A 22,473-nucleotide genomic window follows, 5' to 3' on the forward strand; every position below is an offset into this window, starting at 1 on the left:
TTATTCGTACTTGATATATCGTCGGCTATATGCATGCGATGCAACATCCAAGTTTTAATCCTAGCATGTGAGAATTAATACTAAGTCGGTTGACACGTAATTAGCATACAATTGGGTCGAAGTTGGAATTTAATGCTCATTTACATGTGAAAGACATACAAACGATAAAAGAAATACAATAATCATAAATTACAATAATGAAAATTACACTAATTACATTGGAATAGGTGATTTATGTCGAAAATACCGCTAAAACGGATGATTTGAGAAAAAGGAATAAAAGAATAAATTAACGAACAGAAATTAGCGATACTACGGATAATAGTTAGATAATACGTGGACTAATTAATTACGTCAAGGCAGAAAAGGAGTTCAGAGGCAGAACTCATCTCGAACAGCGCAGAGATCGCGCCCTAGCGGAAGAGAGCGCGGCGATTCTTTGCGTCTGTTCCAAGGGTGAGTTCTGGCTGTGAAGCCGGAACTGCAAATCGTTAATGTTAATTGATGAATTTAAAGATTGATTAGATTATTGACTCGGATGAAAGTGATTTAATGCATTAATTACATATGAATTAGTCATGAAAGCAGTAGAACATGAATGAAACGGGATTAGACGAATTAATTACATGAAGTTAGATTAATTAGTGACATCGGTGAATGAAACAAACTAAACATGATGAATTAATGACGAATTAACAATGAACATGTGAATAAACAGATGAAAACTATATCAAAGGATGAATTCCAGGAACTCAATATGGACAAATTGAACCTCTGAAATCCGGGTTTGAATATTAATGACGAAAACCCGCAAATATTGGATTATAAGGGATTTAAGTCGGATTTGAATAATTAAAACATGTTAATGATGAAGGAATTATGTGACACAATATACATGTGAATATTAATGATGATGAACGAAGAATTTAAGAAAACAAGTGAAAAACAAATAAACAAAGACGAATTACAGAGGACGAGGAAGAAGAAAAGAAGCGGGAAGCTGCTGGCGGCCCTCACGAAGAGGCGCGGCGAGAAGCTGCGCTCCTTCGAATAGGCGCAGCAGTTGCTGCGTCTTTTCTCGACGTCTGTCTACTGGAAATCCGCAAAAACAGGTTTTAACAAAGGGTTTTAGAAATCGATTTTAACGGTGTTTTCGACATAAATATTACATGAGTGATACGATAAAGTACAAAAATACAATAAATAAAAGAGGATTATACACCCTCAGACTTACATGTTGACGGAACGAGATGAACTAAGATATCGACTAGTGAATGCTCGACGCGAATGCAAAGAGAGTGCCCTCGTAAGAGGAAAACGATTGATTAATTAAAGTTGATTGAGTGTAGTTGGTCAAATTGGTCGGTCATGCAACGGAGAGGCTGGTACCCGGAAAGATCCGAGCTTACGTGGTCGGAAGTCCAAGCACGTAGGCGCCAATTAGTAAGAACAAAGTCTAGAATGCAAAGGGAGAAGAGAAGGGCGGACACTCGCGTGAGAAATATGAGGAACGAAAGCTCCTATTTATACTAATCAGGTGAAGGAATAGGGTTTCGGAGACTCTTTGGAAGTGAATCTCGGAAAGATATAAAAAAGATACGTAAATCATGCAAAGAAGGGCCTGGGAAGAGGCGCAGCGATCCGCTGCGTCCCTTAGAAGAGCGCGGCGCTTCTTGCGTCTGCATTCCCGGGAGGTTTCCTATTTGAAGAAAGATTTCGCGTTTGAGTTATGGTAGGACGGAAATAATTCGATTATCTTATGAATATTACGGGATATTGTTTGCCAAAAGATAAAATTTATGAAATATGGAATAGAAATATCCGGAACATTCCGAACATTCGACTCGGGATTTAACGAGTTATCGAAAATGGAGACGGTTTTTGACCGGACTCGAATGTACTCTAATTCTTGCCAAAACGACCGTATCAGGACGTAGATGACAACTAAGAGGTTGACATTAATATTTGAGCAAACACTTGACGATAATCTTACGAACTATCACAAATCGTTCCGCGTATCAAACATGCGGCCCAATCATCACCGGGTGATTTGCGGGAGGTGCAGAAACGAGGTGTCTACAATTACTCAAAATAAGGTGAAACATTGAGCTCTACAGTAGCATGTTCAGCTATCTCATCCGAGTCTTCGACTTACTTGAAAGTTGAAACATTGAGCTCTAAACTTGCATGTTCAACTGTCTCACAAAAACTAACTTTTAACACTACTCGATAGTATCCAAGAGTTTGGAGCATGGTGAGCTGAATCAAAGCATTTTACATCTATTGAAGAAGTATGTTGGCTACCTAAAAAGATAGCTAAATTCAAATGGACATACACTCTAAAACATGCACTTATATAAACATTGAGCAAGATTCACTCTTAGTCTCTTACAGAAAATCGTGAATCTCCAATCTTCACCCTAAACCATTTGCTCAAGAAATTTACACTCATCAGTGGCAGTTACTCACTGAGGAACAAAGAAAAAATCTCATATTCTGAATTTGAATAACATATTGTGAATTTGACAATGTTCAAAAAAGGCAATGAACAAACTGAATTACAAAATACCACCATAAGAAAACACATAAAATCCAGAAAACTAGAGTTCATCCATCTTCTTAAAAAGACCCTAGCAACTGACCTGGCAAAAAAACACATGAAAAAAGTGACATTAAGTTACTTTAATAAATCAGCAAATAAAAAATAAACCTAAGGTCTTTCATATAACACATGCCCTATGTGTATCTACTCACTGGCAGATGCGTATCTAGAAAACAGAAGATGTGTATCCACTCTCCATTCCATTCCTTCCCTTCGAACCAAACACCCCCTTATTTAATTTCAACTCCACTAAAGACTGAGTTTGAAATAAACAGGCAGGGAAAAAGAGTGAATAATCTTCTTCTATCGAGATTTGCTCCGGATTTCTACAGCAAAACAGCAGAAGCCATGATTGTAAACGAGACTGACAGAGTTCGGCTGGGCCATCGATAAAAGGACCACTTAAACCAAAAAAGAAAGTGTGGAGCTTCAGCAACGGGGGCTGACTGAGTATATGGTCTATGGTAGTTAAGAATTTCTCATATCTACCAGAGTAAGATGTGATAATGTCGTGATAGTGTACAGAGATCTCGCCAATGGTGAGACAGGACGAAGGTGCTAGCAGCTAGTTTGATGGGGAGAAGAGATAGGATTTCATAGAGAAGGAAGTCTGGGACCGAGCTTAATCTGTCTTGCAGTTGTTCGTTGCAGACACTGTTGATAGAGTTGTTTCCCATCAAACTCATCCTTTTCACGACTCCTTATCACAAACTGACTATTAAGGATCACAAAACTGGGCAGATCGGCCTGTCAACGTTTAGCTTGGATCTCGATAGAAGAACATTATTCACTCTTATTTCAACTGTCCACCTTATTTTTTCCACTCCTCTCCTTTTGTCTAGGCAAAACAATAGTGCCTTGAAGGTCAAATGAAGTTGAACCCTAAGAAGTATACTTTCGGCGTACACTGTAACAAATTAATTGGTTTTCTGTTCAGTACCACGAAGAATAGACACTCCTAACAAAAATTTGTTAGTCTCAAAAACTACGTAGTCTTGATTCACAGCAAAGAGGCATGTAACTGGTCTCACATAGATATGTATCCAGCCGTTTAAGTAAATGCAACTATAACCCCTAGGGTCTTGAAACATACACATGCCCTATGTGTATCTACACAGTAGCAGATGTGTCTAGAAACAGGATATGTGTATCTGCTTTAAATTCCAAATCCACCGTCCTCCCACAAGGGTCTTTCAGATAACATGCCCTATGTGTATCTACGCAGCAGCAGATCTGTATCTATAACACAGGAGATGTGTATCCACTGCAGACCCTTTAAGGTAAAAACTATGAGTTGTATCGACAACATTTAATACACAGCAAAGGATGTTGGAGCTGTGTCCTCCAGTTAGTGCGGATAACGTTATTACACATACACTTGTACGGACAAGTGGGAGCTTGTTGGGGCTGGTGTCCTCTTCAGTTAGTGCAATAACATTTAAATCTCTAAAAGGATCAAAGGGTATACTTTTGTATCATTATCAGTTGGTCCACGTTTATCAATAACGGTTGGCTTGCTAGATAAGTTTGACGTTATTGTCATACTGATGGCAGTGATCAACTGGTCCCTAAAAGTCACACCTATAGGATACGTTTGAGAGATGTGACGGTATGAAAATACAGTCATGTTGATGCCTAAGTTGACTAAGCAGTTAGTCGGAGTTATTGACTAATAATTAGTCAAATGCGATGTTGAGATAATTATTTAATATGGATTAAATAATAATGGCTAAAACGAATTAAGCGGTTAATTCGTAAATTGAATATAAACGATTATATTTGATTAATGTATATTGAATAAATTAATTATACAATATTGTCATTATCGGACATGTATTATTATATCGACTAATTCATGTTACTAGACGATATTTTAATAACCGATAACCGATGACGATTTATAATAAAATCGCGTCATATACATTCAGCATTTTCGAGTCGGACCACGAGTAAAAAATAAGGAGAAAGTGGAAAGCCCACTCTCCCCTATTGAAGCTCACGGCCGAACCAAAACAAACAAAAGGAGAGCTTTCTCTCCTTTTGCCCTAACTCAATTCATTTGAAACAAAATTAGGGTTTTGGGAGTGTTTTTCTCTGAAAACCTAGATCTCACATCAAGAAAATTCACAAAAGCTCTCTCAATATTGCAAGGCAATTAGAGAGCATTTCTAGCACAAGGGGCATAGTCTCAGACGGTCTTGGGTGCAACGATTAGGAGGAAATCTACTTTGATTTCTGTTCTTAGGCCGCATTCACAAGGACCCGAGGTTGATTCTTGTTCTTTATCGTTTCTCTATTGTTTTTCGTTTATGACATTTTATCACATGTAAAATTTGCGTTATAGTCCTAATTTTTAAGGGTTTTATACGGATATTACCCCACAAGTGGTATCAGAGCAAGGCCACGTAAATTTTTCATTGTGATTTTCATTATACGAATTGAATCGATAAATTTTTTTTTGCATAAAAAAACCGTACGGCTGGATTTTTTTTTATGCTCGACTGTTTTTTTTCTTTCTTGAAAACCGTGTCATGATAATACACGGCTGTTTTTCTTGAATTCCGTGCCATGTTTACATTGTTGTTGTTCTTTGAAAACCGTGATAATCAGTTACCGTCTGATCAGACGATGGTTTTTGTTTTCATTTTGTTCTTTGCATATTGTTATTTTAAACGATAATCATAGCAATATGTTAAAGTATCATCAATTGTAGATTAAATTTTATATGAATTTGATCAAAATTGCAATTGGTCTTGTTTTGTTCAATCTTTTTCACAAAGGTTTTGGCATACTGGCATTTTGAGCATTGTTTTGCTCTCGGCCAGCTGCTATTAAAAAAAAAAAAATTTTTTTGGCATTTCTCACGGTCAGGCCGTGAAAAGAAAAAAAAAAAGTTTCGCGTTTTTATTTTTTTTCGGTTTTGGCCATAACATATGCATAATACGGATTTTATGCATTCGCTTGATAGTGAAACGGTTCACTCACGTACCATTTAGTTATTTTAAAGCGATTTTAAAGTAACGGATTGTAATGAATTAAAATTAAGTTGATTAAAGCGGTTTTGTCACATAATTTTAATTATCATAGGTGGTTTGGATAAATTTAACATAATTACGGAATTATGTCACGAATAAATTTTATTTTAGTTGATGCATTTTATTTATCGTTATTTTGAATGCCTTGAATATTTTTTTTTTAATTACGTATTTAAATTTACAAACGGTTGTAACTTAGTGTGGCCTTAGTAGAACGTGTTACCGTAATGATGGAACACGGTCTTGGTTGTATTTTGAGATCTTGAATCTCCGTTTTGGTTTTTCCTTGTAATTACAGTTTTTTATTTAGAATGTAAATAGGTTTATATTTTGTAAATTTTAATTGTAATTTTGAGAAGACCAAAGATGGAGATCGGATGCTCACTCCCGCTGCATGATCAAAGATGGAACATCAAGACAAGCTTCTCGGGTCCAACGGTGGATTCCAAAGTTGTATTATGTTCTTTGTACTAGGATAGGCCACACTAGGACTTTTATTTACGTTTTGCATTCTTTTATTTATTTTATCGTAACGATAGATTGCATCATATTCCGCCTAAAACCAAACCACCTAATAATTGCATGAAAACTGACTCATATAGAGGTCACGCGTTAGTTTTCTTTGATATACCGATATCACACGATTTTATATATAAGCCATCACCTAAATTAATTCATTCACGCAATGCTAGTTTTTCGTTCACTTAAAATGAATTAAAACTAAGTTGATGGGATCTTCCTCGTATAAACAAAAATTGAGAATAGTCTTTATAGGTCAAACTCCAATGAATCCCTTCTTCGTCGGTAGGCATAATATGACCCCTTCTACGTCGGGTAAGTTGGAACCGATTGACCTATTTTATCTCAACACTATGGTCACTCGTACGATCCTGTGATTATGGTGGACTACAGATAGGATTTACGGAAATCTATCGACCAAGAGTTCTAACGATAGAACTAGCTAAACAGTTGGCTTATCAATTTACGGAAATTGAGTCTTGGGATCACTTGTATTATTCTTGAGGGAGATCAATTATGCAAGTGCAATGAGTCTACACGATTAAAATGAATTTTTAATAGACTTAAATCACCTCGATGAGTTGCTTATTTCGTTTTGTTTTTCCTTTCTTTTTCAGTGTAGATCACGATCACTTAAACTGCTAATAACAAAATGGCTGGCCGTGCTGACGACCCAATGCCAAGTGCCACATTGGACCGTGAGTCCACGGCGGATCTTCATGAATCGGATGAATCGGTCTACTCGGATCGAAGAATGATGGATCAAACTTCGCGGATCGGGAGGCGGCATTACGGAATCTTTGCCGCTGGCGACGGAAGCTCAAATATCTGCTAGAGCCCATCCCGTCAAACCCAGGCCCCACGGCCGGAGCTAACGAGATCGCCAAGTATAACGATTTCGTCATGGAAGCGGGTGCGATTAAAAACGTACTCATTTTTGCAATGGAATCCCATTTGCAGAAACGCTTCATAGCCCAAGGTGCAAACAAGATTTTCACCACGCTCACTAAGGAATTCTCGAAAGCACCGAGAATCGTGACCTATGAGCATACCACTCGCTTCTTTGATGCGAGACTCCAGAAGGGCCAACCGGTTAGCCCTCACATTCTCAGCATGATTGAGAATGTCGAGAGACTGGAGTCGCTTGATTGTAAAATCAGCGAGAACATCGTGATTGACCGCATGCTTCATTCACTCCACGATGGTTTTGCGCTCTTTAGAGCGAATTACTATATGAATGATTTGAAGAAAAGTCCTCATGAACTACACTCCCTACTCGCATGCACCGAGAAGGATATGAAGTTGGTGGGAGCTTGAAACAGGATGTTCTCGTTGTGTCAAACAAGGGCAAGGGTAAGGGCAAAGCTCGGCGAGACCTAGCGGTAGGTAAACCGAAGTTTAAGAAGTCGGGATCAGGTAAGAGTGGGCCTGGTGAGGCAAGCAACTCATCAGGCGCGACAAAGAGCAAGACCGAAAACATGGAATGCCATCACTGCCACAAGACTGGGCATTGGAGGCGTACATGTCCTGTTTACCATGAGGACATAAAAGCAGGTCGCGTTAAACTTGTTGGTATGTCTTCTTCCTCTTCTACTTTTATTCATATGATTGAGATTAACCACGCAAGTTACGGAACTTGGGTACTAGATACTGGTTGTGATTCTCATCTGTGTAATCATGTGCAGGGACTCCGAAACATCGAACCCCTCGTAAAGGGTGAGGTGGACCTGCGTGTCGGGAATGGAGCACAAGTGGCTGCCGTCTCGAGGGGAACATACGTGATCCAGCTTCCTAGCGGATTTGAGTTATTTTTATATAACTTCTATTATGTACCCAGTCTTTCTAAAAACATTATTTGGGCCGCACTTGACAAACTTGGTTTTTCATTTGTAATAGAGAATAATACTTGCATTTTCTCATTACACGATATGATTTATGGCAAGGCAGTCTCCATGAACGGAATTTATGTTTTAGATCAGACCACCGAAATATTACACGTAATGAATAAGAAGTTAAAGGTTGGTGACAAAGATCAAACGTATCTATGGCACTGCCGTATGGGACACATTAATGAGAAACGTGTAAAACAGCTCATAAAGAATGGAGCTATCTCGGCCTTTGATTTTCAATCATTTGGCACGTGTGAATCATGTCTCGATGGTAAGATGACTCGAATTTCCTTCAAAGGTGTTGGAATGCGCGCTGCTGACCTATTAGGACTCATACATACGAATGTGTGTGGACCTATGTCAATCACCGCACGAGAAGGCTATAGGTATTTCATCACTTTCACGGACGATTTAAGTAGATATGGCTATGTCTACTTAATGAAGCACAAAAGTGAATCCTTTGAGAAATTCAAGGAATACCAGAATCGGGTACAGAACCTATTGGGTAGAAAGATTAAAACACTGTGTTCAGATCGTGGTGGCGAGTATCTTTCTCATGAGTTTGATCAACACCTTAAAGACTGTGGGATTGCCTTACAGTTAACTCCACCGGAACACCTCGGTGAATGGTGTGTCCGAACGGAGAAATCGAACACTACTTGATATGGTTCGATCCATGATGAGTCACACCGTGTTGCCTGACTCATTGTGGGGTTATGCTCTTCTGTCAGCTGCTCTAATACTTAACCGAAGTCCGTCTAAAGCTGCTGACAAGACTCCATATGAACTATGGAAGGGAACGGTCCCTAACTTGTCCTTTATACGGGTTTGGGGATGCGAGGCTTATGTCAAGTGGAGACACGAGGATAAGCTCGGCCCGCGATCGGTCAAGACATACTTTATAGGTTATCCTAAAGGAACGCTTGGTCATTACTTTTATTCGCCAACCGAACAACGTGTTTTTGTTGCGGCTAGTGCGACATTCTTAGAGAAGGAATTTCTCGAGAATGCAAAGAGTGATAGAACCTTCGAACTGTCAGAGATTCCAGAACCAAATACCGAGCAACCATTGGAGGAACCAATTCCTTCAATCCCGGCTGCGGTTAATATTCCTGAGGAACCTAGGAGGTCGGGAAGAGTCTCTATTCCTCCGGACAGATACATTGGTATGGTCGAGGAACATGACATAGATGACATTCTACTCTTAACGAGTAGTGAACCCGCAACCTATAAAGGTGCCATGACTAGTTCCGACTCAAAGCTATGGCTTGAGGCCATGCAATCCGAGATGGACTCCATGTATGAGAACAACGTATGGGATCTTGTTGACTTACCTGCTAAGGTTCGTCCCCTTCAATGCAAATGGCTTTACAAGATAAAGCATTCTGTGGAAGGTCAACAAGATATCTATAAAGCACGACTAGTTGCTAAAGGTTTCACCCAAGTGCCAGGTCTGCACTACGATGAAATTTTTGCACCCGTAGTCATGCTGCGTTCCATTCGGATTATCTTAGCGATTGCCGCTTTTCATGACTATGAAATTTGGCAGATGGATGTGAAAACCGCCTTCTTAAACGGTTTTTTTGAGGAAGAGTTGTACATGGTACAACCCGAAGGTTTAATCGATCCAGAACATCCTAAGAAAGTGTGCAAGCTTAAGCATTCCATCTATGGACTTAAGCAAGCTTCTAGGAGTTGGAATCATCGTTTCGACCAAGTGATAAAAGAAAATGGATTTACTCGATCGGTCGAGGAACCATGTCTATATAGCAGGTCGAGTGGGAGCAAGATTGTCTTCCTAATATTGTATGTTGATGACATACTCCTCATTGGGAATGATATACCTCTCTTAACTTCGGTAAAGGTATGGTTGAAGAACCATTTCCAGATGAAAGATCTGGGTGAGGCACAAAGAATTTTGGGCATCCGTATCTATCGAGATAGATCACGTCGGATGTTATCTCTCAGTCAGGAGTCTTACATAGACAAGATCCTAGAGAGATTCAGCATGACTAACTCCAAAAAGGGGTTTCTTCCTATGGCTCCAGGGGTGCATTTGAGCAAGTCTCAGGCACCAGAGACACCAGAAGAGAAAGAGCGCATGACACGGATTCCTTATGCCTCGGTTTTGGGATCAATCATGTATGCCATGATATGCACACGTCCGGACGTGGCATATGCATTGAGTATGACAAGTCGATTCCAACAGCATCCAGGTGAATCACATTGGATGGCTGTCAAGAACATTCTTAAGTACCTACGGAGGACTAAAGCTTGGGCATTGACTTATGGAGGCGAACAAAAGCTATGCGCAACCTGTTACGCAGATGCTAGCTTCCAAACGGATCGTGATGACTCAAAATCTCGATCGGATTCGTTTTTACTCTTAATGGCGCTGCGATCGGTGGAAGAGTTCCAAACAAAGTGTTACAGCAGATTCTACGACCGAGTCCGAGTACTATGCCGCGTCCGAAGGCGCAAAGGAAGCGATATGGATGCGTCAATTCTTACAAGGACTATCTGTAGTGCCTAGTTCGAATGACCCGATCACCATCTATTGCGACAATAGAGGTGCCATCTTCCAAGCTAAGGAGCCTAAGTCTAGCAACAAGTCTAGACATGTACAACGGAAAGCTCATCTAATCCGAGATTACGTGGAGCAATAAGAGGTAGTGATAGAAAAGATTGCTACAGATGATAACATAGCAGATCCTCTCACTAAACCATTACGACAAGATAAGCATGAAAGGCATGTTAATTCCATGGGAATTAAACGTGTTCCTGAGTTGTAGTACTATTTTATGGATTAGATTCATTCTCTTTTGTACTCTATACGACATCATCGTTTTGATATTTATATATTCTGTTTTTCATGTGGATTTGTACGACAATTTTGAACACCACAAAGTGAACTGAACAAACATTATATTTTTGGTCCTTAATTGCCCACGTGAGTGATAACTCGGCAATTATTTTGTGACGTTGGTTGATGGTGGGTTCAACGAGCCATAAGTCAAAAGGTTGACTGACCAATCACAGAGGCGATTTATACGGATATCTCGTAGGACACAATTGTGACATCGACGTGGAGTCCTAAATGTTTTATAACATTCGGTGCCAGGTCGTGGATAGGACCTCCATGGTGATCCTAAGAGTCGATTCTTTTGACTATCGATTGTCTCTTGAGACTAAAGGCGATTTTGGGTGACTTTGGTTTCTTTCTCACGGTCATCCGTAACAGGGGGCCAAGTAGATTTTTTCTGGGTCATTTCATGCTGTGCTTAGATTGGAAGGAGTCGAGTTGAAGGAGATATTCAGCCTTTATCAGGTACTCGATATTTCTCAGGGCCACTCGAGGAGATGTAACTGAAATGCATGGCCATGCTCGAATACGAATTCGTTTTATCAGTTGAGTTACTCTCTAGTCGGGGAAACCACTCTTGATACAAATCGATTGTAAAATACGACCTTTGCGGATCCGGATCTGCAAATTGTTTTACATTGAGTGGGAGAAATTTTAAATGAATATGAGAATCGGTTATCGCACATACACTTGTACGGACAAGTGGGAGTTTGTTGGAGCTGTGTCCTCCAGTTAGTGCGGATAACGTTATTACACATACACTTGTACGGACAAGTGGGAGCTTGTTGGGGCTGGTGTCCTCTACAGTTAGTGCAATAACATTTAAATCTCTAAAAGGATCAAAGGGTATACTTTTGTATTATTATCAGTTGGTCCACGTTTATCAATAACGGTTGGCTTGCTAGATAAGTTTGACGTTATTGTCATACAGATGGCGGTGATCAACTGGTCCCTAAAAGTCACACCTATAGGATACGTTTGAGAGATGTGACGGTATGAAAATACAGTCATGTTGATGCCTAAGTTGACTAAGCAGTTAGTCGGAGTTATTGACTAATAATTAGTCAAATGCGATGTTGAGATAATTATTTAATATGGATTAAATAATAATGGCTAAAACGAATTAAGCGGTTAATTCGTAAATTGAATATAAACGATTATATTTGATTAATGTATATTGAATAAATTAATTATACAATATTGTCATTATCGGACATGTATTATTATATCGACTAATTCATGTTACTAGACGATATTTTAATAACCGATAACCGATGACGATTTATAATAAAATCGCGTCATATACATTCAGCATTTTCGAGTCGGACCACGAGTAAAAAATAAGGAGAAAGTGGAAAGCCCACTCTCCCCTATTGAAGCTCACGGCCGAACCAAAACAAACAAAAGGAGAGCTTTCTCTCCTTTTGCCCTAACTCAATTCATTTGAAACAAAATTAGGGTTTTGGGAGTGTTTTTCTCTGAAAACTTAGATCTCACATCAAGAAAATTCACAAAAGCTCTCTCAATATTGCAAGGCAATTAGAGAGCATTTCTAGCACAAGGGGCATAGTCTCAGACGGTCTTGGGTGCAACGATTAGGAGGAAATCTACTTTGATTTCTGTTCTTAGGCCGCATTCACAAGGACCCGAGGTTGATTCTTGTTCTTTATCGTTTCTCTATTGTTTTTCGTTTATGACATTTTATCACATGTAAAATTTGCGTTATAGTCCTAATTTTTAAGGGTTTTATACGGATATTACCCCCACAAAGGAGACGTGTAACTAGTCTCATAAAGATGTGTATCCAGCAGTTTAAATAAGTGAAACTATTATAATAAAGCTGTGTATTTTACCTTCAGAGTATTTTTCTCCCATTTTAATAGTTTCAACATAATTTGACGCCGATAACCAATGATATTCTGCAAAATAAAATGGTACAGATTTAGTTAAAAACAAGTGAAATGAAAATTAAAATCAACATGTTGGCTAGGCATTACTTTTTTCCCAAAGCACTTTCAATCAACATGTTACATTTAGGGCAGCCAACATTATCTCAACCAAATTTTTCAATATATAAAGAATAGTTATTAAGTCCATGAAACTCACTTTGAAGTAGTTCTTGTCCTCCCATAAATTCTGATCTACTAATGCCCCTTCCAAAAACTTCATAACATATAGTCCGCAATCAAAACTACACACAAATACAGTGTGAGATTGAAAAAACTGCAATCTGTTATAGAGACAGTCTGATAATATGTTAATCAGTAGATCATAATTTATGCAATTTAAAAAAACTTACATGTTTTCTTGCTGAGGTACATTCACAATAATAGAAGGAAACAAGATGATGCTCTTTAGATGTTTGTAACCATTGTGGTGGTCAAACTGATTTGAAACATGGAATACCTTTGAATGACAAACAATCATCAAAATATTAATAGCTTTATTCAATGATAACTGATAATATCAGAAGCATAATTATAACAAACACGAGTAAAAGTCCATACAATATCCTCCACATAAGAAGTATAGTCCTCCATTTCATCTATATTTTTTATATTTGGCTTGCATGAATCCAAAATATAGTTTTCCTGCTTCTTCAAGTCCGACACACAAGGTAACCAATGATTACCATTTTTGCCAATCGTGAAAAAAATCTACAAAGATAAAGAAAGTCAAAAATGAATTGTCAAACACAAAGTTGACTTCGTTCCGAAAATGGACACAAATACACCAAACAAAAGTGGAGGTTACACGAACAATAGACACTTCAATAAAAAAAAAGTAGGTTCGAATAAATTCCATTTAAAAAAAATTACCTTATCAATAGTTGCTCCATTTTTAGGCTTGTAGTGCATCTTTAGATGAGGACACCAGACAATGTTTCCATTCTTAGGACTTAAGGACGGCTTAGCAAACTACAAATTTTTTTAAAAAATGGGTTAGATATGGACTACTAAAATATCAGAAAGGTGCATTTTGAATCTGAACAAAAAGGACCTGCACTGTTGATGGCAAGTAGAGAATATCATTTCTATCATATGTGCACATCACACCATACATATCAAGCACCTACAAATAAAGCATCATATTCTAAAATTGTCACACATACATCAGTATAAATATAAAAAAATAAAAATAAATATCTACATACTTACCAAATCCATTACCCAGTGACGATTTTGCAAACTTTGCATTGCTTTTCGGTACACTGCTTTAAACCTAGAAAATCAGTGTCAAATCAAACAATTAAATTTATCGCCAACTATTGAGTACTAAACAGAAAAATGCAGCTTCAGATAAGTACAACTTCATTGAGATGTTTTCTGCTTATATTTAATAAAGGAATAAAAGGATACCTCACATCAAAACACGAAGATCCAGCTTGTCAGCTTGTGATAAGACTTTATCCTTCAGTTGATTACCGTTGAAACAACAAATTTCAGAGCAAACTCTTGCAGCAAAAAGCTTAAGTTGATTGTGCTACAAAAGAATTTGAAACATATGTTAACCATTAAATGTATATAGACTCTGTCTTGAGTCGACTTATGTTTTATTTTGAAGTGTATATAGCTAGCTAGATGTATGTATCTAGCAATTTAAAGCAATGCAACCAAGTAAATAAACCCCATACACTGAGTTTCTACTATTTGAATCACAACTTACATCGTTTAGACCCAAAGAAAAATCCTTTCTAGTGTCTTTTTACTTCTCCAACAAACGCATGAGATAAATTCCACAATCAACTCCATCACCCAAATATGATAACGGAATAATGAAAACAAAACATTCATCGTTATAATAATACTTGTAAATAACAAGTAAATCATTTACATAGTGACCTCTACCCAACTATGATAAATGATTCCAAGATCCAAATTCATATTAATTTGGGGCACGGTGTGCCGAAATACCCTTTATTAATATAACTCGGTGGATTAACTCTTTAATCGATTCTACTTTTAGAACTCTTGGTCGATAAAATTACATTAATATTTATCTTTAGCCCGAAACACATCCGGAAATCGTCGTGAATACTTTCGTTGAGTTCAATCCAAATTTTGAATAAATGTGTCCATGATCCAAATTCATATTAACTTAGGGCACGGTGTACCGAAATACCATTTATTAACATAAATTTGGTGGATAGACATTTATCACCCACTTCCCCTACGTAACAAGGTTTGTACCCCGGTGTGGTCGAGTGCACTCCCTCACGAAATAGGTTTTCATGGTTTCTACTTTTTGGTAAGGCTAAGTCTCAATTGTTTATTTTAGCGAGAGGTCATGTCAATTTATTATCTATCATGTTTTAAGTGAATTAAAGCGGTGAACTACGATAATTGTAGTTGACACGGTCGATATACATGATTTAATGATAATGCATGTTTTACTTATGGCTATTTAGCGATGCATGCAACATATAAATAAAATGCAAAGCATAAATAAAATCCTAGTATGGCCTTCCTAGAATAATAAATATAATAAACTATTCCAAATTCGGAAACCAACTCCTTTGGTCCCTTGAACTTCGGTCTTGGCACGCATTTTAAGGCAACACTTTCATTAATGGATCGCCTTCTCGAGTGGCATCGTCTTCAAGGAACTCCGGAATAATTAAATTACAAAATGAATTACATAATTTCCTATTATACATTTGTAATTAAAATAAAAATAAATCTATTAAATTACAAAACGGTGATACGAGATCACAATAATTACAACCGAATCGATATTCCCATACATTTCGGGTAATACCAATTAAAACTAAGGCCATACTAAGTAAAATTACATAATTCAAAAATTACATAAAAATTAAAATATGACAATCATAAATAAAATGCAGCATTATAATATGTATGAACATGCCCAATTTTATGCTAAATCGCCTTTAAGGAGCCAACATCGTATATTAATCTGTTTTTACGGATTTGCGTGATTTAACCTTTTAAAATCACAATAATTACATAAATTCATATTTATGTACAAGTTAATTACCCTAACCATCTTAGGACTCAAAATTAGTTTCCACTAACATTTGACAATAATTAACTTATATTTCTTAATATTGTTCATAAATGGACTCAAAATACAAAATTTTGCCATAAACTTCAAATTAAATCATAAAAATTTCAAATAATTTCAAAATTTGAATTTTAAACTCATAAACATTCTGAAAAAATACCATGACACTCATAATGTTCATAACATAGGTTAAACATTTCGAAAATTTATCGAGAAAAACAATGTTGCGGTTTATCGGATTTATCAATTATTACCATAAAAATATGAGAAAAATTATTTTTATCAACTTTTCACTTTTAGATCTGAAACATATGATAAAATGCAACATGTGACGTTTTTCCTTAGTCATGAAGTATGTTTTAGCATTTTTTACTAATTAAAGTCACTATATATGTGATTTTTCATCAAAAATTCATAAATCATGCATAAAAACTTCATTATAGCCAAATATTTTATACACATCTTATAAAATTTCATATGACAACATACTAAATTTCCATGACCATATTCGAAATATAACTTATATTAACTTATTTTCCCATTTAAATACGATTTTAACTTGAAAAATCCATATTTCGAGCATAACAACTCATTTTATTATGAAAATTTACAGGTCATCAGTAGACAATATATGTGAAAACATATCCAAAAACCACTGAACAAATCGAAGTGTAGCTAATTTTCATCCAAAAATGACATTTTTATCATAAAAATCACATTTTAATGTCAATATTATATAAAATGAACAATAAAATCCATAAATAAACCAAAATATCCTAAAAATCACTTAGGATCAGAAAATTTTAACATGAAAATTTATTTTAAGGTTTATCTTCATAAAACCAATTTAATTAGTTTTGTATGTTAATCATATAACTCAGAAAAACTATAAACCGATTTGCATGCAAACAACCTAAGGCTCATGATACCGCTTGTTATAAAAACAATAATCTCATTATTTTTTTTTTGGTGACGAGGGGTTTAATCCCCCGGGCCTAGGCATTCCGGCGTCACCACCTGGACCATGTAAACCACCCTAATTGGGGCCGCCGAGATAACCGCATGCAATTGCTCATCTGTGGGTTCGAACACGGGACCTCGCAATTCTCGCCTTTGTAAGCTTTGAGGTTACCCAAGTCTACCACTAGACTGCAAGCACTTGGTTAATCTCATTATTTTACATATTCATATATGTGAGAAATTATTTAGTCATAAAATAAATAGTTGATCTTATGCATGCAAACATAAATAACAAGAGATGAGAAAATCGTTTTCTCACCATGAAAAATCGGCAAAATGGGCACAAATGAAGGTCTCCTACCTTCATTTGTTCTTGAGCTAGAAAATACATTAGGATGATCATCCAAGACTTCAAAATAGAAGCCCTCCAATAAGTAGCACCCAAAACTATCCCAAAATCCCACAAAATAATATGTACTAGATATTTGTAATGTGGTTTACCTTAAAATCGGTTACTAATACTCATATACTACTACTAGTATTATTAGTGATTGATTTGTACAAATTTGATTCATAAAACTTGATTTTATGAAGAACAAGAGAGAGAATGTTTTGTTTTTATTTAAACATGAGAGAATGGAAAAATTGAGAGAAAAATCTCTCAATTATACTCTCTAAAACCGGTGGGTAGGGTGGGTATTAGGACCCTTTTCTTTTTCCTTTTTGTCTTCACAAGACAAATTAGTGTAAGGCTTTGTCATGGTCAAGTTACTATCAAGTGTCATAGACAAATGAATAAGACAAATGAATAAGACAAAACTTCTAAAATTAGCCCACCAATTTCGGTTATCATATGTAATATGGAGTCCATTTTATTTTTGTCCATTGTACAATTGTATGTCATGTGACATGTGACATGTCTTATGTCATGTTTTAATTTAAAATGCATATTCAACAAATTAAATATCATTTACAAATTAAATAAATCACATTTAACAAATTGACTAGTAATTCAAAATTACTTCCACATAAAATGGTTATTTAAATACTAGTTACTATAATTCACAACATCATGTAATTATAACTAACTTATCATTCTCATCTCGCGTGTTTCGCAAACACCGATTAATTTTAGTAATATAACTTCTTAAATTACTAAATAAAATCTTATTTAATCACATTATAATAAGATGTCATTTTCTCTCTTATGATAATAATTTGTTCCATTTTAAGGAATTAATTAATCTGTATCGACATACAATTAATTAACCTTTTTTTTTTCAATTAAGGGAATCGTCCTTTAGGTGTGACCTCAAGGGATCAACTGATCACCACCGTCGCACGACAGTAATGTCAAACTCTAGCCAGCCAATCATTACCGATATGTGTGGACCAGTTGACTATATATGTAATGTATCATCCCTTTCGTATTCTTGTTATGAGATTTAAATATGTAATCAATATGATCGACAATTGTGATCGCATTATTGTCGGAGGACACATATTACAATAATCTCCCACTTGTCCTCGACAAGTGTGCGTCACCAATTCTCTTGTCCTATTACTATCTCCCACTCAATGCAAGGTGTCTTTCGGGTCGTACTTGCAAGTGATCATATCGAGAGTGGTTTCCTCGATCTGGAGAATAACTGATTGACCGGAATTATCTACCATAGTTACCTTCCGAGCGTGGCCACGCATTTCCAGTTCATTACTCCTCGAGTGGCCCCGAGATATTGTTTTAACCCTGACGACAAGGGGTGGACAATTCTATCGCACTATTCCCTTCGACTAGCCACAACCATCATAACCCAAAATATGCCCATTTGACCCTATTTACGAAGGTCGTAGTAACATGAATCAAAGCTAATCTGAAACTGTGCCATCTTAGGCGAACAGTCTTTAGTCAAAAGAATCGACTCATTAGAATACTATAGTAGCTCTCGCCACGACCAGGCTATATAAATTTGCGAGAACTCTATAAGCGGTCTTTGTCCGACAAAGTGTTCCTTGATCTGCCTATGTGATCGACTAGTCATCTCACATGACTCTATGGCACTTGAACTTGCCATCAATCGCATCACACTCTAATCACTTCGAGACGTCACCTCATACAAGTGACTATGGGAGAATACCATGTTAATCCGGGTTCACTTTAACGGGGTTCAATATTGTCTCTACAACCCGTTTGGATGTAACAAAGTATAAAAGGAGTTTTTAGATTTAAAAACTCGAACGACAAATGTGATTATCACATATGAAGAGTCAATACTTGATTACTACTTCATATTTTTATAATCCATTTTCATCTTATATGTAGTTGTTCATCTCAATGCAATTGAAATAACATATGACATGACTTATCATGTTAAGCCTATAAGAACGCTTTGGTTAATAGGTTTTATCAACTTCTTGTACCTAACTCAACCTTACTACATACTCGTTTTCCTTTGTAACGTATACATTTGCATTACAAAACTTTCTAAGTACGTGTCTAGATCCAATCTAGACATAGGCCATCTATCCTTAGAACAACTCCCACTGGTGCGAGACTCATCCTTCTTGCACATCTCATGATTGCAAGTGTACTCAATTTCCATTGTAAATATCTCTCATTGTTCTTTATTGCCTAGAACGATTCTAGCAAATATATTTCTTAAATAACATAGCCACAATGGTTCCTAAACCATCCTAATGTGTTTTGATTATGGTTTTGTCAGAAACCATTCGCAATCTCAATTGTCAATTGTCATTTGTGTAACACCCTTACACAAAATTGCATCAAAAACACTTTGCTTTACATCCTTAATGCTTCTACAAGCACTTAAGGGTAATCTTTATGGCTTACTTGGTAGCTATTACTTAAATTCGATTTGAAACAATTCATCATACTCAAAGTATATGAAGTGCTATACATCATTACTTATTTAATTGATCCGGCAGCGGAAGCAAATGGAATCAATCAAATATGTTCAACTTGATTGAACTAGTCATGAATCTTATTAACATAAGACTTCTTATTTGATGCTAATATCATGCAGATTTATCTCCATAAATCCGGATATTAAAGATGTATTATAATATTCCATAAGTGTCAAATCATTCCCAATGATCAATATGTCATCCACATATAAGACTAATTAAAATTTCCGTAACTCCCACTAAACTCCATGTATAAACACAACTTCTCGACTTATCGAGAAAAGTTTTATAACATGATCAAAACATTGATTCCAACTCATTGATGTCCTACTTAAGACCCTCTCTTAAGTTTCACATTATCTTAGGATTGCAAGAATCTACAAAACTCAAGACATGTATTGAATACATTCCTTCTAATTGAAGAAGTGGGTTTTAGATTCACTTGCTATATGTATATCATCATAATGAAACACAATCCCTAAGAAGATCCAAATAGACTTAAGCATTTCAACTAGTTCAAAACCCTTTGCCACCAATCAAGCTTTGATATCTAACAATTCACTTGGAATTTATTTCGGATTTTCATGGCTCTAAGCCTTGTATTGAGTTGTGACTTAAACACTCTCATGTAAGTCATATGTTCATCACTTTCCAGAAGTAATCAACTTGAATCAAACAATTTCTTTGTAAGTTGCAAGCTCTTTACTTTCTAAAAGTAACACTAATTCATCATCTTCAACAAGTGATGACTTTAACCTCCTAGTTTTTGAAGAAAAAACGTCTTACACAAAACTTCTCATGTAGCCAAGAAAGACCAGTTTCTTGAAGAAACAACGTCTTACACAAAACGTCTCATGTAGCCAAGAAAGACCAGTTTCTTGCGACATAACATTCTTTGTGGCTCTTGATTAATTTGAAACAACGTCTTACACAAAATGTCTCATGTAGCCAAGAAAGACCAGTTTCTGGCGACATAACATTCTTTGTGGCTCTTGATTAATTTATCCCACTCTATCTTCTAGAAATAAACTTGTATTTTAGAAAGATAGCTTCACGAGCCACAAACCCGTTGTACTCGTGATTATAATAAGGAAAAATGAGCATTTGTTTCTTTTGAAAACTTACAAACATGGTACCTTACCATTTCATATCTCATATGATTCGTTTTAGATTTAGTGGGAAAATAATTTAGACAAAATGATAAAATCCCCAAAAGGATCAAGTAACTCAAAGTAACTTGATTGAAGTCCAAACCATATCGAATGGCGTTTGATTTCTTTATCCAACCACACATTATCCCATAATGCGTGCTAAGAGAGATTAACTTGTGATACTATATCACATTTCATTTGGCTTATATCAAAGTCTTCACTTTGATAATCCCATCACGACTATCTAAATCGTGATTCCTTGAACTCTTTGAACTTCTTCAAAGATTTCTCTATTTACCTTATTAAGTGAACACATTAGCGTCAACTTAAATCGTTGGTAAAATAAAATGATCAACCTATTTTGGATCAATGATTTACAACCTCGATCTCCTTTTCAACCAAAAGGCACGAGACATCTTGCTTTGAATACAAGATACGCATATACCATAAGATCTAATGGTTTCAAGAGTACTTGATAACTCTTTGCGTTCATCATTCCAGAATCTAAGGTTTAATCATGGGATACCAATTTGAGTCTTGCATCATATACATGATGTATCATTCTAGTTTGGTTTAGAATATATTCACCTTGATAATGGGCTAGCCATACATCAAACCGTGGTGTATAGGGTCACAAAAGTGATACCTCTTTTGTATCTTAACAAATTTATATTCTTATTTAGAGTTTATGCACTTAATAGTCATAATTAAGTACAACTATAAACCTAAAACTAGATTGATTACACAAAGACTCTATCTCTCGATATTATTTGATGCTAGTCGTCATATTATAATCATCTTATTTATCGTATACAATGATGAAAACCTCCACTGGTTTCTAATATTGACGAAGTAGTACTAGCAAAATTTATGTTAATCAAATAAACATTTAAAGAAGAAGGTTCTATTAGATGTCCCACAACTAACTTGTTGATTCTTCAATACTTTGGGGTAGTTTCCTTTCTAGTGTCCAACACTACTAAAATGGGAACTTTATCGATTGGAATTGATAGGTTTAGTCTTTACTTTTACCTTTGTCTTGTCAATTCCATTCTAATCTTTACTTCTTAAACCTCGTCCTTTTCTTAACGGTTTAAGAGAATGCTCCCACTCATTTCAATGAGTCTTTGCTAAGAGAAGCAAAATTGAAATTCATGAAGACTGCTCTTCATTTGTTTGTTTAGTCTTAAAACTTTAATTGAAGTGGTTGCGGTATTTTGGTCAATTTTGATTTCCAACAAATCTAGTTACCAAAATGATATAACGTTTCACAGTACTTAACTCAATTAAGCATATGAGAAACAATTCATTGTAAGTAGATATGTTAGTCAAGAATCAAAAACTCTTTTGATCACGAATAACTTTTATCTATACTCTTCACAAGAGATCCTTAGCAATGGTTCATATGAGATTTTAGAATAAAATATATATTTGTCTTTAGTTACGATGTTTTAATGGAGATTTGAATCAAAAATCGAAATGATATCGTATATGAATTGTGGTAAAG

This window comes from Silene latifolia, chromosome X (assembly GCF_048544455.1).
Source record: "Silene latifolia isolate original U9 population chromosome X, ASM4854445v1, whole genome shotgun sequence".
Lineage (NCBI taxonomy): Eukaryota > Viridiplantae > Streptophyta > Magnoliopsida > Caryophyllales > Caryophyllaceae > Silene > Silene latifolia.